At 47.5% G+C, this 17,337-nt stretch overlaps 9 non-coding genes across 9 annotated transcripts; all 9 read right to left on the reverse strand.

Moving 5' to 3' along the window:
* Window positions 1–1,182: 1,182 nt before the first annotated feature.
* Window positions 1,183–1,346, reverse strand: LOC140562978 (U1 spliceosomal RNA). The gene has a single exon (XR_011980217.1). It is a non-coding gene; the product is annotated as a U1 spliceosomal RNA (small nuclear RNA).
* A 1,657-nt stretch (window positions 1,347–3,003) lies between these two features.
* LOC140562979 (U1 spliceosomal RNA) lies at window positions 3,004–3,167 on the reverse strand. The gene has a single exon (XR_011980218.1). It is a non-coding gene; the product is annotated as a U1 spliceosomal RNA (small nuclear RNA).
* Window positions 3,168–4,822: 1,655 nt separating this feature from the next.
* Window positions 4,823–4,986, reverse strand: LOC140563086 (U1 spliceosomal RNA). The gene has a single exon (XR_011980321.1). It is a non-coding gene; the product is annotated as a U1 spliceosomal RNA (small nuclear RNA).
* A 1,661-nt stretch (window positions 4,987–6,647) lies between these two features.
* On the reverse strand, window positions 6,648–6,811 carry LOC140563076 (U1 spliceosomal RNA). Its single transcript, XR_011980312.1, has one exon. It is a non-coding gene; the product is annotated as a U1 spliceosomal RNA (small nuclear RNA).
* Window positions 6,812–8,460: 1,649 nt separating this feature from the next.
* LOC140562980 (U1 spliceosomal RNA) lies at window positions 8,461–8,624 on the reverse strand. The gene has a single exon (XR_011980219.1). It is a non-coding gene; the product is annotated as a U1 spliceosomal RNA (small nuclear RNA).
* A 1,657-nt stretch (window positions 8,625–10,281) lies between these two features.
* On the reverse strand, window positions 10,282–10,445 carry LOC140562981 (U1 spliceosomal RNA). The gene has a single exon (XR_011980220.1). It is a non-coding gene; the product is annotated as a U1 spliceosomal RNA (small nuclear RNA).
* A 1,651-nt stretch (window positions 10,446–12,096) lies between these two features.
* Window positions 12,097–12,260, reverse strand: LOC140563125 (U1 spliceosomal RNA). Its single transcript, XR_011980358.1, has one exon. It is a non-coding gene; the product is annotated as a U1 spliceosomal RNA (small nuclear RNA).
* Window positions 12,261–13,907: 1,647 nt separating this feature from the next.
* LOC140562982 (U1 spliceosomal RNA) lies at window positions 13,908–14,071 on the reverse strand. Its single transcript, XR_011980221.1, has one exon. It is a non-coding gene; the product is annotated as a U1 spliceosomal RNA (small nuclear RNA).
* Window positions 14,072–15,730: 1,659 nt separating this feature from the next.
* LOC140562983 (U1 spliceosomal RNA) lies at window positions 15,731–15,894 on the reverse strand. The gene has a single exon (XR_011980222.1). It is a non-coding gene; the product is annotated as a U1 spliceosomal RNA (small nuclear RNA).
* Window positions 15,895–17,337: the final 1,443 nt, after the last annotated feature.

Genomic DNA, 17,337 nt, shown 5'->3' on the forward strand with positions numbered 1-17,337 from the left:
TTACAAACAGTGCGTACTTACAGTCCCGTGCAAAACTTTAGGCAACCCTGGTCAAACGGTCTGTTAGCAAACATTTTTAGCAAGAGACAGTGTAGGATTTTTGTTCTGCACAACATTAGAGTGGAAAGAGGAAAGGAGCACCACGCAACAAAGATGGGCTCCCCAAGAGATTTCAGCTCTCGGATAACTTTTCTCAAGATCTCAGGCCTTAATTAGTTTCTTGGGGCTGTGGCTTGTTCACAGTCTTCGTCAGGAAAGCCCAGCTGACGCAAATGTCAAAGCTTTCTAAAAAGGGATTTCTCAAAGCTTAGCACTGCCGGCCAGCAGCCAGAGGCTCCTCTAATCAGCTACCTAGCACTACGAAAAGTTCAACAACCGCCCACCTCAAAGCAGGAGAAGGCTATAGGAAAAGCGTTTTAAGGTAGCCGCTTCCTCAGCACGTACCGTTGTTGAGAAATGGCAGTCAAAAGGAAGGGCCGAGGCCAAAGGCCAACTTGAGGTCCCTCTTGGAGTAAAGATTTAGCAGGCTCTGGAGTGATGGTGGACTGTTCCACAGTCTAAACAATGAGCCTGATGCATTTTGGAAAGGGCTCCTGTGGGCCGACCAGTCTTGTATCTCCATTCTATGCGTTCCTGTGAAATGTCCCGCTGTCTTGTGTTGCTGCATGGGCTTGAAGAACGACGTCTCGTTTCAATGTCAACAAGTTACAGTGAAGAACGACAATAAAAGCACTTGACCTGACGTAATATTCAGCCTTATTGTGAGAAATGACATCCCAATGTGTCCCAATATTCTTGTCTGAGCAGATGGTGGATATGGCCAGTGCTTCCACAACACTCACTGCTCACATGTCCGTTGTAAGGACAGCGTAATCAGGGCTGCTTGAATGGATTGAGTGTAGCGACTAAAAGAGGGTGTAGAAACGTTTTGTAGGAATTGATGTCTTTTTTGCTTCTTTCTAAAGCTTCAGATCTTTTCCCATTTTGGAAGGTGCCACGTGTGGATCCTGAAGTCAGTTCCGACTTGTCAAGCACGTAAGAAGTAAAGACACGTGAAGAGAGCCACTTGAAGCAGCTGGGTTATGACACCAGCTACCCCCCCGCAGGAGTCACAGCACGCAAAAGCAATTTGACGTCCCAAGGACTGTTTTGTAAGAGCAATCTATCGTTAGACGAAAAAATCAGGGGAGAGCGCGAACGCAGTCCCCCACTACCAGAAATTATGCAGTCGAGATTCCCACATTTGGGGAATTCGCAGGGGTCAGCACAACCGGAGTGCAATGGTTGAGCCTCACCCTGGGTGAACCACCTTCTTGATCATGGTATCTCCCCTGCCAGGTAAGTATGAGTTCTTCACACACTGGGGAGTGGGACCACCACTGGCTGTCCTCTTCACTGAGACGGTAAAGACTACATGCGTTACACCACCCAGACACTGAAATAAAACACTGCAACAAAGACCCTACATACACACACACACACACACACACACAAACAAAGACATCACCAACAAATGCATTGGTGTGCTGCCTCACAAAACGCTTTACTTTGCCATGTTTCCGAAAACCACAACACTTCCCATGATGCACTGCTTCTGAGTGCGTACAATGCTGCTCACCAGAGGGGGCTGCTCCACCAATTCTCTCCCTCCTACAAGGCCCAGGACAGGGGCTCAGTCCTGAACAACTCCCACAAGCAACAGTTATCATTAGCTAATTCAACAAACATCCTCATGCCCTGCTTCAGGTGGGTCACAGTAGGGGTGGACAATAGGACAATATCTTATCCATATCATGATCAACTCAACTATTGCATCTTTCATTACAAACAGTGCGTACTTACAGTCCCGTGCAAAACTTTAGGCAACCCTGGTCAAACGGTCTGTTAGCAAACATTTTTAGCAAGAGACAGTGTAGGATTTTTGTTCTGCACAACATTAGAGTGGAAAGAGGAAAGGAGCACCACGCAACAAAGATGGGCTCCCCAAGAGATTTCAGCTCTCGGATAACTTTTCTCAAGATCTCAGGCCTTAATTAGTTTCTTGGGGCTGTGGCTTGTTCACAGTCTTCGTCAGGAAAGCCCAGCTGACGCAAATGTCAAAGCTTTCTAAAAAGGGATTTCTCAAAGCTTAGCACTGCCGGCCAGCAGCCAGAGGCTCCTCTAATCAGCTACCTAGCACTACGAAAAGTTCAACAACCGCCCACCTCAAAGCAGGAGAAGGCTATAGGAAAAGTGTTTTAAGGTAGCCGCTTCCTCAGCACGTAACGTTGTTGAGAAATGGCAGTCAAAAGGAAGGGCCGAGGCCAAAGGCCAACTTGAGGTCCCTCTTGGAGTAAAGATTTAGCAGGCTCTGGAGTGATGGTGGACTGTTCCACAGTCTAAACAATGAGCCTGATGCATTTTGGAAAGGGCTCCTGTGGGCCGACCAGTCTTGTATCTCCATTCTATGCGTTCCTGTGAAATGTCCCGCTGTCTTGTGTTGCTGCATGGGCTTGAAGAACGACGTCTCGTTTCAATGTCAACAAGTTACAGTGAAGAACGACAATAAAAGCACTTGACCTGACGTAATATTCAGCCTTATTGTGAGAAATGACATCCCAATGTGTCCCAATATTCTTGTCTGAGCAGATGGTGGATATGGCCAGTGCTTCCACAACACTCACTGCTCACATGTCCGTTGTAAGGACAGCGTAATCAGGGCTGCTTGAATGGATTGAGTGTAGCGACTAAAAGAGGGTGTAGAAACGTTTTGTAGGAATTGATGTCTTTTTTGCTTCTTTCTAAAGCTTCAGATCTTTTCCCATTTTGGAAGGTGCCACGTGTGGATCCTGAAGTCAGTTCCGACTTGTCAAGCACGTACGAAGTAAAGACACGTGAAGAGAGCCGCTTGAAGCAGCTGGGTTATGACACCAGCTACCCCCCCGCAGGAGTCACAGCACACAAAAGCAATTTGACGTCCCAAGGACTGTTTTGTAAGAGCAATCTATCGTTAGACGAGAAAATCAGGGGAGAGCGCGAACGCAGTCCCCCACTACCAGAAATTATGCAGTCGAGATTCCCACATTTGGGGAATTCGCAGGGGTCAGCACAACCGGAGTGCAATGGTTGAGCCTCACCCTGGGTGAACCACCTTCTTGATCATGGTATCTCCCCTGCCAGGTAAGTATGAGTTCTTCACACACTGGGGAGTGGGACCACCACTGGCTGTCCTCTTCACTGAGACGGTAAAGACTACATGCGTTACACCACCCAGACACTGAAATAAAACACTGCAACAAAGACCCTACATACACACACACACACACACACACAAACAAAGACATCACCAACAAATGCATTGGTGTGCTGCCTCACAAAACGCTTTACTTTGCCATGTTTCCGAAAACCACAACACTTCCCATGATGCACTGCTTCTGAGTGTGTACAATGCTGCTCACCAGAGGGGGCTGCTCCACCAATTCTCTCCCTCCTACAAGGCCCAGGACAGGGGCTCAGTCCTGAACAACTCCCACAAGCAACAGTTATCATTAGCTAATTCAACAAACATCCTCATGCCCTGCTTCAGGTGGGTCACAGTAGGGGTGGACAATAGGACAATATCTTATCCATATCATGATCAACTCAACTATTGCATCTTTCATTACAAACAGTGCGTACTTACAGTCCCGTGCAAAACTTTAGGCAACCCTGGTCAAACGGTCTGTTAGCAAACATTTTTAGCAAGAGACAGTGTAGGATTTTTGTTCTGCACAACATTAGAGTGGAAAGAGGAAAGGAGCACCACGCAACAAAGATGGGCTCCCCAAGAGATTTCAGCTCTCGGATAACTTTTCTCAAGATCTCAGGCCTTAATTAGTTTCTTGGGGCTGTGGCTTGTTCACAGTCTTCGTCAGGAAAGCCCAGCTGACGCAAATGTCAAAGCTTTCTAAAAAGGGATTTCTCAAAGCTTAGCACTGCCGGCCAGCAGCCAGAGGCTCCTCTAATCAGCTACCTAGCACTACGAAAAGTTCAACAACCGCCCACCTCAAAGCAGGAGAAGGCTATAGGAAAAGCGTTTTAAGGTAGCCGCTTCCTCAGCACGTAACGTTGTTGAGAAATGGCAGTCAAAAGGAAGGGCCGAGGCCAAAGGCCAACTTGAGGTCCCTCTTGGAGTAAAGATTTAGCAGGCTCTGGAGTGATGGTGGACTGTTCCACAGTCTAAACAATGAGCCTGATGCATTTTGGAAAGGGCTCCTGTGGGCCGACCAGTCTTGTATCTCCATTCTATGCGTTCCTGTGAAATGTCCCGCTGTCTTGTGTTGCTGCATGGGCTTGAAGAACGACGTCTCGTTTCAATGTCAACAAGTTACAGTGAAGAACGACAATAAAAGCACTTGACCTGACGTAATATTCAGCCTTATTGTGAGAAATGACATCCCAATGTGTCCCAATATTCTTGTCTGAGCAGATGGTGGATATGGCCAGTGCTTCCACAACACTCACTGCTCACATGTCCGTTGTAAGGACAGCGTAATCAGGGCTGCTTGAATGGATTGAGTGTAGCGACTAAAAGAGGGTGTAGAAACGTTTTGTAGGAATTGATGTCTTTTTTGCTTCTTTCTAAAGCTTCAGATCTTTTCCCATTTTGGAAGGTGCCACGTGTGGATCCTGAAGTCAGTTCCGACTTGTCAAGCACGTACGAAGTAAAGACACGTGAAGAGAGCCGCTTGAAGCAGCTGGGTTATGACACCAGCTACCCCCCCGCAGGAGTCACAGCACGCAAAAGCAATTTGACATCCCAAGGACTGTTTTGTAAGAGCAATCTATCGTTAGACAAGAAAATCAGAGGAGAGCGCGAACGCAGTCCCCCACTACCAGAAATTATGCAGTCGAGATTCCCACATTTGGGGAATTCGCAGGGGTCAGCACAACCGGAGTGCAATGGTTGAGCCTCACCCTGGGTGAACCACCTTCTTGATCATGGTATCTCCCCTGCCAGGTAAGTATGAGTTCTTCACACACTGGGGAGTGGGACCACCACTGGCTGTCCTCTTCACTGAGACGGTAAAGACTACATGCGTTACACCACCCAGACACTGAAATAAAACACTGCAACAAAGACCCTACATACACACACACACACACACACACACACACAAACAAAGACATCACCAACAAATGCATTGGTGTGCTGCCTCACAAAACGCTTTACTTTGCCATGTTTCCGAAAACCACAACACTTCCCATGATGCACTGCTTCTGAGTGCGTACAATGCTGCTCACCAGAGGGGGCTGCTCCACCAATTCTCTCCCTCCTACAAGGCCCAGGACAGGGGCTCAGTCCTGAACAACTCCCACAAGCAACAGTTATCATTAGCTAATTCAACAAACATCCTCATGCCCTGCTTCAGGTGGGTCACAGTAGGGGTGGACAATAGGACAATATCTTATCCATATCATGATCAACTCAACTATTGCATCTTTCATTACAAACAGTGCGTACTTACAGTCCCGTGCAAAACTTTAGGCAACCCTGGTCAAACGGTCTGTTAGCAAACATTTTTAGCAAGAGACAGTGTAGGATTTTTGTTCTGCACAACATTAGAGTGGAAAGAGGAAAGGAGCACCACGCAACAAAGATGGGCTCCCCAAGAGATTTCAGCTCTCGGATAACTTTTCTCAAGATCTCAGGCCTTAATTAGTTTCTTGGGGCTGTGGCTTGTTCACAGTCTTCGTCAGGAAAGCCCAGCTGACGCAAATGTCAAAGCTTTCTAAAAAGGGATTTCTCAAAGCTTAGCACTGCCGGCCAGCAGCCAGAGGCTCCTCTAATCAGCTACCTAGCACTACGAAAAGTTCAACAACCGCCCACCTCAAAGCAGGAGAAGGCTATAGGAAAAGCGTTTTAAGGTAGCCGCTTCCTCAGCACGTAACGTTGTTGAGAAATGGCAGTCAAAAGGAAGGGCCGAGGCCAAAGGCCAACTTGAGGTCCCTCTTGGAGTAAAGATTTAGCAGGCTCTGGAGTGATGGTGGACTGTTCCACAGTCTAAACAATGAGCCTGATGCATTTTGGAAAGGGCTCCTGTGGGCCGACCAGTCTTGTATCTCCATTCTATGCGTTCCTGTGAAATGTCCCGCTGTCTTGTGTTGCTGCATGGGCTTGAAGAACGACGTCTCGTTTCAATGTCAACAAGTTACAGTGAAGAACGACAATAAAAGCACTTGACCTGACGTAATATTCAGCCTTATTGTGAGAAATGACATCCCAATGTGTCCCAATATTCTTGTCTGAGCAGATGGTGGATATGGCCAGTGCTTCCACAACACTCACTGCTCACATGTCCGTTGTAAGGACAGCGTAATCAGGGCTGCTTGAATGGATTGAGTGTAGCGACTAAAAGAGGGTGTAGAAACGTTTTGTAGGAATTGATGTCTTTTTTGCTTCTTTCTAAAGCTTCAGATCTTTTCCCATTTTGGAAGGTGCCACGTGTGGATCCTGAAGTCAGTTCCGACTTGTCAAGCACGTACGAAGTAAAGACACGTGAAGAGAGCCGCTTGAAGCAGCTGGGTTATGACACCAGCTACCCCCCCGCAGGAGTCACAGCACGCAAAAGCAATTTGACGTCCCAAGGACTGTTTTGTAAGAGCAATCTATCGTTAGACGAGAAAATCAGGGGAGAGCGCGAACGCAGTCCCCCACTACCAGAAATTATGCAGTCGAGATTCCCACATTTGGGGAATTCGCAGGGGTCAGCACAACCGGAATGCAATGGTTGAGCCTCACCCTGGGTGAACCACCTTCTTGATCATGGTATCTCCCCTGCCAGGTAAGTATGAGTTCTTCACACACTGGGGAGTGGGACCACCACTGGCTGTCCTCTTCACTGAGACGGTAAAGACTACATGCGTTACACCACCCAGACACTGAAATAAAACACTGCAACAAAGACCCTACATACACACACACACACACAAACAAAGACATCACCAACAAATGCATTGGTGTGCTGCCTCACAAAACGCTTTACTTTGCCATGTTTCCGAAAACCACAACACTTCCCATGATGCACTGCTTCTGAGTGCGTACAATGCTGCTCACCAGAGGGGGCTGCTCCACCAATTCTCTCCCTCCTACAAGGCCCAGGACAGGGGCTCAGTCCTGAACAACTCCCACAAGCAACAGTTATCATTAGCTAATTCAACAAACATCCTCATGCCCTGCTTCAGGTGGGTCACAGTAGGGGTGGACAATAGGACAATATCTTATCCATATCATGATCAACTCAACTATTGCATCTTTCATTACAAACAGTGCGTACTTACAGTCCCGTGCAAAACTTTAGGCAACCCTGGTCAAACGGTCTGTTAGCAAACATTTTTAGCAAGAGACAGTGTAGGATTTTTGTTCTGCACAACATTAGAGTGGAAAGAGGAAAGGAGCACCACGCAACAAAGATGGGCTCCCCAAGAGATTTCAGCTCTCGGATAACTTTTCTCAAGATCTCAGGCCTTAATTAGTTTCTTGGGGCTGTGGCTTGTTCACAGTCTTCGTCAGGAAAGCCCAGCTGACGCAAATGTCAAAGCTTTCTAAAAAGGGATTTCTCAAAGCTTAGCACTGCCGGCCAGCAGCCAGAGGCTCCTCTAATCAGCTACCTAGCACTACGAAAAGTTCAACAACCGCCCACCTCAAAGCAGGAGAAGGCTATAGGAAAAGCGTTTTAAGGTAGCCGCTTCCTCAGCACGTAACGTTGTTGAGAAATGGCAGTCAAAAGGAAGGGCCGAGGCCAAAGGCCAACTTGAGGTCCCTCTTGGAGTAAAGATTTAGCAGGCTCTGGAGTGATGGTGGACTGTTCCACAGTCTAAACAATGAGCCTGATGCATTTTGGAAAGGGCTCCTGTGGGCCGACCAGTCTTGTATCTCCATTCTATGCGTTCCTGTGAAATGTCCCGCTGTCTTGTGTTGCTGCATGGGCTTGAAGAACGACGTCTCGTTTCAATGTCAACAAGTTACAGTGAAGAACGACAATAAAAGCACTTGACCTGACGTAATATTCAGCCTTATTGTGAGAAATGACATCCCAATGTGTCCCAATATTCTTGTCTGAGCAGATGGTGGATATGGCCAGTGCTTCCACAACACTCACTGCTCACATGTCCGTTGTAAGGACAGCGTAATCAGGGCTGCTTGAATGGATTGAGTGTAGCGACTAAAAGAGGGTGTAGAAACGTTTTGTAGGAATTGATGTCTTTTTTGCTTCTTTCTAAAGCTTCAGATCTTTTCCCATTTTGGAAGGTGCCACGTGTGGATCCTGAAGTCAGTTCCGACTTGTCAAGCACGTAAGAAGTAAAGACACGTGAAGAGAGCCGCTTGAAGCAGCTGGGTTATGACACCAGCTACCCCCCCGCAGGAGTCACAGCACGCAAAAGCAATTTGACGTCCCAAGGACTGTTTTGTAAGAGCAATCTATCGTTAGACGAGAAAATCAGGGGAGAGCGCGAACGCAGTCCCCCACTACCAGAAATTATGCAGTCGAGATTCCCACATTTGGGGAATTCGCAGGGGTCAGCACAACCGGAGTGCAATGGTTGAGCCTCACCCTGGGTGAACCACCTTCTTGATCATGGTATCTCCCCTGCCAGGTAAGTATGAGTTCTTCACACACTGGGGAGTGGGACCACCACTGGCTGTCCTCTTCACTGAGACGGTAAAGACTACATGCGTTACACCACCCAGACACTGAAATAAAACACTGCAACAAAGACCCTACATACACACACACACACACACACACACAAACAAAGACATCACCAACAAATGCATTGGTGTGCTGCCTCACAAAACGCTTTACTTTGCCATGTTTCCGAAAACCACAACACTTCCCATGATGCACTGCTTCTGAGTGCGTACAATGCTGCTCACCAGAGGGGGCTGCTCCACCAATTCTCTCCCTCCTACAAGGCCCAGGACAGGGGCTCAGTCCTGAACAACTCCCACAAGCAACAGTTATCATTAGCTAATTCAACAAACATCCTCATGCCCTGCTTCAGGTGGGTCACAGTAGGGGTGGACAATAGGACAATATCTTATCCATATCATGATCAACTCAACTATTGCATCTTTCATTACAAACAGTGCGTACTTACAGTCCCGTGCAAAACTTTAGGCAACCCTGGTCAAACGGTCTGTTAGCAAACATTTTTAGCAAGAGACAGTGTAGGATTTTTGTTCTGCACAACATTAGAGTGGAAAGAGGAAAGGAGCACCACGCAACAAAGATGGGCTCCCCAAGAGATTTCAGCTCTCGGATAACTTTTCTCAAGATCTCAGGCCTTAATTAGTTTCTTGGGGCTGTGGCTTGTTCACAGTCTTCGTCAGGAAAGCCCAGCTGACGCAAATGTCAAAGCTTTCTAAAAAGGGATTTCTCAAAGCTTAGCACTGCCGGCCAGCAGCCAGAGGCTCCTCTAATCAGCTACCTAGCACTACGAAAAGTTCAACAACCGCCCACCTCAAAGCAGGAGAAGGCTATAGGAAAAGCGTTTTAAGGTAGCCGCTTCCTCAGCACGTAACGTTGTTGAGAAATGGCAGTCAAAAGGAAGGGCCGAGGCCAAAGGCCAACTTGAGGTCCCTCTTGGAGTAAAGATTTAGCAGGCTCTGGAGTGATGGTGGACTGTTCCACAGTCTAAACAATGAGCCTGATGCATTTTGGAAAGGGCTCCTGTGGGCCGACCAGTCTTGTATCTCCATTCTATGCGTTCCTGTGAAATGTCCCGCTGTCTTGTGTTGCTGCATGGGCTTGAAGAACGACGTCTCGTTTCAATGTCAACAAGTTACAGTGAAGAACGACAATAAAAGCACTTGACCTGACGTAATATTCAGCCTTATTGTGAGAAATGACATCCCAATGTGTCCCAATATTCTTGTCTGAGCAGATGGTGGATATGGCCAGTGCTTCCACAACACTCACTGCTCACATGTCCGTTGTAAGGACAGCGTAATCAGGGCTGCTTGAATGGATTGAGTGTAGCGACTAAAAGAGGGTGTAGAAACGTTTTGTAGGAATTGATGTCTTTTTTGCTTCTTTCTAAAGCTTCAGATCTTTTCCCATTTTGGAAGGTGCCACGTGTGGATCCTGAAGTCAGTTCCGACTTGTCAAGCACGTACGAAGTAAAGACACGTGAAGAGAGCCGCTTGAAGCAGCTGGGTTATGACACCAGCTACCCCCCCGCAGGAGTCACAGCACGCAAAAGCAATTTGACGTCCCAAGGACTGTTTTGTAAGAGCAATCTATCGTTAGACGAGAAAATCAGGGGAGAGCGCGAACGCAGTCCCCCACTACCAGAAATTATGCAGTCGAGATTCCCACATTTGGGGAATTCGCAGGGGTCAGCACAACCGGAGTGCAATGGTTGAGCCTCACCCTGGGTGAACCACCTTCTTGATCATGGTATCTCCCCTGCCAGGTAAGTATGAGTTCTTCACACACTGGGGAGTGGGACCACCACTGGCTGTCCTCTTCACTGAGACGGTAAAGACTACATGCGTTACACCACCCAGACACTGAAATAAAACACTGCAACAAAGACCCTACATACACACACACACACACACAAACAAAGACATCACCAACAAATGCATTGGTGTGCTGCCTCACAAAACGCTTTACTTTGCCATGTTTCCGAAAACCACAACACTTCCCATGATGCACTGCTTCTGAGTGCGTACAATGCTGCTCACCAGAGGGGGCTGCTCCACCAATTCTCTCCCTCCTACAAGGCCCAGGACAGGGGCTCAGTCCTGAACAACTCCCACAAGCAACAGTTATCATTAGCTAATTCAACAAACATCCTCATGCCCTGCTTCAGGTGGGTCACAGTAGGGGTGGACAATAGGACAATATCTTATCCATATCATGATCAACTCAACTATTGCATCTTTCATTACAAACAGTGCGTACTTACAGTCCCGTGCAAAACTTTAGGCAACCCTGGTCAAACGGTCTGTTAGCAAACATTTTTAGCAAGAGACAGTGTAGGATTTTTGTTCTGCACAACATTAGAGTGGAAAGAGGAAAGGAGCACCACGCAACAAAGATGGGCTCCCCAAGAGATTTCAGCTCTCGGATAACTTTTCTCAAGATCTCAGGCCTTAATTAGTTTCTTGGGGCTGTGGCTTGTTCACAGTCTTCGTCAGGAAAGCCCAGCTGACGCAAATGTCAAAGCTTTCTAAAAAGGGATTTCTCAAAGCTTAGCACTGCCGGCCAGCAGCCAGAGGCTCCTCTAATCAGCTACCTAGCACTACGAAAAGTTCAACAACCGCCCACCTCAAAGCAGGAGAAGGCTATAGGAAAAGCGTTTTAAGGTAGCCGCTTCCTCAGCACGTAACGTTGTTGAGAAATGGCAGTCAAAAGGAAGGGCCGAGGCCAAAGGCCAACTTGAGGTCCCTCTTGGAGTAAAGATTTAGCAGGCTCTGGAGTGATGGTGGACTGTTCCACAGTCTAAACAATGAGCCTGATGCATTTTGGAAAGGGCTCCTGTGGGCCGACCAGTCTTGTATCTCCATTCTATGCGTTCCTGTGAAATGTCCCGCTGTCTTGTGTTGCTGCATGGGCTTGAAGAACGACGTCTCGTTTCAATGTCAACAAGTTACAGTGAAGAACGACAATAAAAGCACTTGACCTGACGTAATATTCAGCCTTATTGTGAGAAATGACATCCCAATGTGTCCCAATATTCTTGTCTGAGCAGATGGTGGATATGGCCAGTGCTTCCACAACACTCACTGCTCACATGTCCGTTGTAAGGACAGCGTAATCAGGGCTGCTTGAATGGATTGAGTGTAGCGACTAAAAGAGGGTGTAGAAACGTTTTGTAGGAATTGATGTCTTTTTTGCTTCTTTCTAAAGCTTCAGATCTTTTCCCATTTTGGAAGGTGCCACGTGTGGATCCTGAAGTCAGTTCCGACTTGTCAAGCACGTACGAAGTAAAGACACGTGAAGAGAGCCGCTTGAAGCAGCTGGGTTATGACACCAGCTACCCCCCCGCAGGAGTCACAGCACGCAAAAGCAATTTGACGTCCCAAGGACTGTTTTGTAAGAGCAATCTATCGTTAGACGAGAAAATCAGGGGAGAGCGCGAACACAGTCCCCCACTACCAGAAATTATGCAGTCGAGATTCCCACATTTGGGGAATTCGCAGGGGTCAGCACAACCGGAGTGCAATGGTTGAGCCTCACCCTGGGTGAACCACCTTCTTGATCATGGTATCTTCCCTGCCAGGTAAGTATGAGTTCTTCACACACTGGGGAGTGGGACCACCACTGGCTGTCCTCTTCACTGAGACGGTAAAGACTACATGCGTTACACCACCCAGACACTGAAATAAAACACTGCAACAAAGACCCTACATACACACACACACACACACACACAAACAAAGACATCACCAACAAATGCATTGGTGTGCTGCCTCACAAAACGCTTTACTTTGCCATGTTTCCGAAAACCACAACACTTCCCATGATGCACTGCTTCTGAGTGCGTACAATGCTGCTCACCAGAGGGGGCTGCTCCACCAATTCTCTCCCTCCTACAAGGCCCAGGACAGGGGCTCAGTCCTGAACAACTCCCACAAGCAACAGTTATCATTAGCTAATTCAACAAACATCCTCATGCCCTGCTTCAGGTGGGTCACAGTAGGGGTGGACAATATCTTATCCATATCATGATCAACTCAACTATTGCATCTTTCATTACAAACAGTGCGTACTTACAGTCCCGTGCAAAACTTTAGGCAACCCTGGTCAAACGGTCTGTTAGCAAACATTTTTAGCAAGAGACAGTGTAGGATTTTTGTTCTGCACAACATTAGAGTGGAAAGAGGAAAGGAGCACCACGCAACAAAGATGGGCTCCCCAAGAGATTTCAGCTCTCGGATAACTTTTCTCAAGATCTCAGGCCTTAATTAGTTTCTTGGGGCTGTGGCTTGTTCACAGTCTTCGTCAGGAAAGCCCAGCTGACGCAAATGTCAAAGCTTTCTAAAAAGGGATTTCTCAAAGCTTAGCACTGCCGGCCAGCAGCCAGAGGCTCCTCTAATCAGCTACCTAGCACTACGAAAAGTTCAACAACCGCCCACCTCAAAGCAGGAGAAGGCTATAGGAAAAGCGTTTTAAGGTAGCCGCTTCCTCAGCACGTAACGTTGTTGAGAAATGGCAGTCAAAAGGAAGGGCCGAGGCCAAAGGCCAACTTGAGGTCCCTCTTGGAGTAAAGATTTAGCAGGCTCTGGAGTGATGGTGGACTGTTCCACAGTCTAAACAATGAGCCTGATGCATTTTGGAAAGGGCTCCTGTGGGCCGACCAGTCTTGTATCTCCATTCTATGCGTTCCTGTGAAATGTCCCGCTGTCTTGTGTTGCTGCATGGGCTTGAAGAACGACGTCTCGTTTCAATGTCAACAAGTTACAGTGAAGAACGACAATAAAAGCACTTGACCTGACGTAATATTCAGCCTTATTGTGAGAAATGACATCCCAATGTGTCCCAATATTCTTGTCTGAGCAGATGGTGGATATGGCCAGTGCTTCCACAACACTCACTGCTCACATGTCCGTTGTAAGGACAGCGTAATCAGGGCTGCTTGAATGGATTGAGTGTAGCGACTAAAAGAGGGTGTAGAAACGTTTTGTAGGAATTGATGTCTTTTTTGCTTCTTTCTAAAGCTTCAGATCTTTTCCCATTTTGGAAGGTGCCACGTGTGGATCCTGAAGTCAGTTCCGACTTGTCAAGCACGTACGAAGTAAAGACACGTGAAGAGAGCCGCTTGAAGCAGCTGGGTTATGACACCAGCTACCCCCCCGCAGGAGTCACAGCACGCAAAAGCAATTTGACGTCCCAAGGACTGTTTTGTAAGAGCAATCTATCGTTAGACGAGAAAATCAGGGGAGAGCGCGAACGCAGTCCCCCACTACCAGAAATTATGCAGTCGAGATTCCCACATTTGGGGAATTCGCAGGGGTCAGCACAACCGGAGTGCAATGGTTGAGCCTCACCCTGGGTGAACCACCTTCTTGATCATGGTATCTCCCCTGCCAGGTAAGTATGAGTTCTTCACACACTGGGGAGTGGGACCACCACTGGCTGTCCTCTTCACTGAGACGGTAAAGACTACATGCGTTACACCACCCAGACACTGAAATAAAACACTGCAACAAAGACCCTACATACACACACACACACACACACACACACAAACAAAGACATCACCAACAAATGCATTGGTGTGCTGCCTCACAAAACGCTTTACTTTGCCATGTTTCCGAAAACCACAACACTTCCCATGATGCACTGCTTCTGAGTGCGTACAATGCTGCTCACCAGAGGGGGCTGCTCCACCAATTCTCTCCCTCCTACAAGGCCCAGGACAGGGGCTCAGTCCTGAACAACTCCCACAAGCAACAGTTATCATTAGCTAATTCAACAAACATCCTCATGCCCTGCTTCAGGTGGGTCACAGTAGGGGTGGACAATAGGACAATATCTTATCCATATCATGATCAACTCAACTATTGCATCTTTCATTACAAACAGTGCGTACTTACAGTCCCGTGCAAAACTTTAGGCAACCCTGGTCAAACGGTCTGTTAGCAAACATTTTTAGCAAGAGACAGTGTAGGATTTTTGTTCTGCACAACATTAGAGTGGAAAGAGGAAAGGAGCACCACGCAACAAAGATGGGCTCCCCAAGAGATTTCAGCTCTCGGATAACTTTTCTCAAGATCTCAGGCCTTAATTAGTTTCTTGGGGCTGTGGCTTGTTCACAGTCTTCGTCAGGAAAGCCCAGCTGACGCAAATGTCAAAGCTTTCTAAAAAGGGATTTCTCAAAGCTTAGCACTGCCGGCCAGCAGCCAGAGGCTCCTCTAATCAGCTACCTAGCACTACGAAAAGTTCAACAACCGCCCACCTCAAAGCAGGAGAAGGCTATAGGAAAAGCGTTTTAAGGTAGCCGCTTCCTCAGCACGTAACGTTGTTGAGAAATGGCAGTCAAAAGGAAGGGCCGAGGCCAAAGGCCAACTTGAGGTCCCTCTTGGAGTAAAGATTTAGCAGGCTCTGGAGTGATGGTGGACTGTTCCACAGTCTAAACAATGAGCCTGATGCATTTTGGAAAGGGCTCCTGTGGGCCGACCAGTCTTGTATCTCCATTCTATGCGTTCCTGTGAAATGTCCCGCTGTCTTGTGTTGCTGCATGGGCTTGAAGAACGACGTCTCGTTTCAATGTCAACAAGTTACAGTGAAGAACGACAATAAAAGCACTTGACCTGACGTAATATTCAGCCTTATTGTGAGAAATGACATCCCAATGTGTCCCAATATTCTTGTCTGAGCAGATGGTGGATATGGCCAGTGCTTCCACAACACTCACTGCTCACATGTCCGTTGTAAGGACAGCGTAATCAGGGCTGCTTGAATGGATTGAGTGTAGCGACTAAAAGAGGGTGTAGAAACGTTTTGTAGGAATTGATGTCTTTTTTGCTTCTTTCTAAAGCTTCAGATCTTTTCCCATTTTGGAAGGTGCCACGTGTGGATCCTGAAGTCAGTTCCGACTTGTCAAGCACGTAAGAAGTAAAGACACGTGAAGAGAGCCACTTGAAGCAGCTGGGTTATGACACCAGCTACCCCCCCGCAGGAGTCACAGCACGCAAAAGCAATTTGACGTCCCAAGGACTGTTTTGTAAGAGCAATCTATCGTTAGACGAAAAAATCAGGGGAGAGCGCGAACGCAGTCCCCCACTACCAGAAATTATGCAGTCGAGATTCCCACATTTGGGGAATTCGCAGGGGTCAGCACAACCGGAGTGCAATGGTTGAGCCTCACCCTGGGTGAACCACCTTCTTGATCATGGTATCTCCCCTGCCAGGTAAGTATGAGTTCTTCACACACTGGGGAGTGGGACCACCACTGGCTGTCCTCTTCACTGAGACGGTAAAGACTACATGCGTTACACCACCCAGACACTGAAATAAAACACTGCAACAAAGACCCTACATACACACACACACACACACACACACAAACAAAGACATCACCAACAAATGCATTGGTGTGCTGCCTCACAAAACGCTTTACTTTGCCATGTTTCCGAAAACCACAACACTTCCCATGATGCACTGCTTCTGAGTGCGTACAATGCTGCTCACCAGAGGGGGCTGCTCCACCAATTCTCTCCCTCCTACAAGGCCCAGGACAGGGGCTCAGTCCTGAACAACTCCCACAAGCAACAGTTATCATTAGCTAATTCAACAAACATCCTCATGCCCTGCTTCAGGTGGGTCACAGTAGGGGTGGACAATAGGACAATATCTTATCCATATCATGATCAACTCAACTATTGCATCTTTCATTACAAACAGTGCGTACTTACAGTCCCGTGCAAAACTTTAGGCAACCCTGGTCAAACGGTCTGTTAGCAAACATTTTTAGCAAGAGACAGTGTAGGATTTTTGTTCTGCACAACATTAGAGTGGAAAGAGGAAAGGAGCACCACGCAACAAAGATGGGCTCCCCAAGAGATTTCAGCTCTCGGATAACTTTTCTCAAGATCTCAGGCCTTAATTAGTTTCTTGGGGCTGTGGCTTGTTCACAGTCTTCGTCAGGAAAGCCCAGCTGACGCAAATGTCAAAGCTTTCTAAAAAGGGATTTCTCAAAGCTTAGCACTGCCGGCCAGCAGCCAGAGGCTCCTCTAATCAGCTACCTAGCACTACGAAAAGTTCAACAACCGCCCACCTCAAAGCAGGAGAAGGCTATAGGAAAAGTGTTTTAAGGTAGCCGCTTCCTCAGCACGTAACGTTGTTGAGAAATGGCAGTCAAAAGGAAGGGCCGAGGCCAAAGGCCAACTTGAGGTCCCTCTTGGAGTAAAGATTTAGCAGGCTCTGGAGTGATGGTGGACTGTTCCACAGTCTAAACAATGAGCCTGATGCATTTTGGAAAGGGCTCCTGTGGGCCGACCAGTCTTGTATCTCCATTCTATGCGTTCCTGTGAAATGTCCCGCTGTCTTGTGTTGCTGCATGGGCTTGAAGAACGACGTCTCGTTTCAATGTCAACAAGTTACAGTGAAGAACGACAATAAAAGCACTTGACCTGACGTAATATTCAGCCTTATTGTGAGAAATGACATCCCAATGTGTCCCAATATTCTTGTCTGAGCAGATGGTGGATATGGCCAGTGCTTCCACAACACTCACTGCTCACATGTCCGTTGTAAGGACAGCGTAATCAGGGCTGCTTGAATGGATTGAGTGTAGCGACTAAAAGAGGGTGTAGAAACGTTTTGTAGGAATTGATGTCTTTTTTGCTTCTTTCTAAAGCTT

This window comes from Salminus brasiliensis, chromosome 9 (assembly GCF_030463535.1).
Source record: "Salminus brasiliensis chromosome 9, fSalBra1.hap2, whole genome shotgun sequence".
NCBI lineage: Eukaryota > Metazoa > Chordata > Actinopteri > Characiformes > Bryconidae > Salminus > Salminus brasiliensis.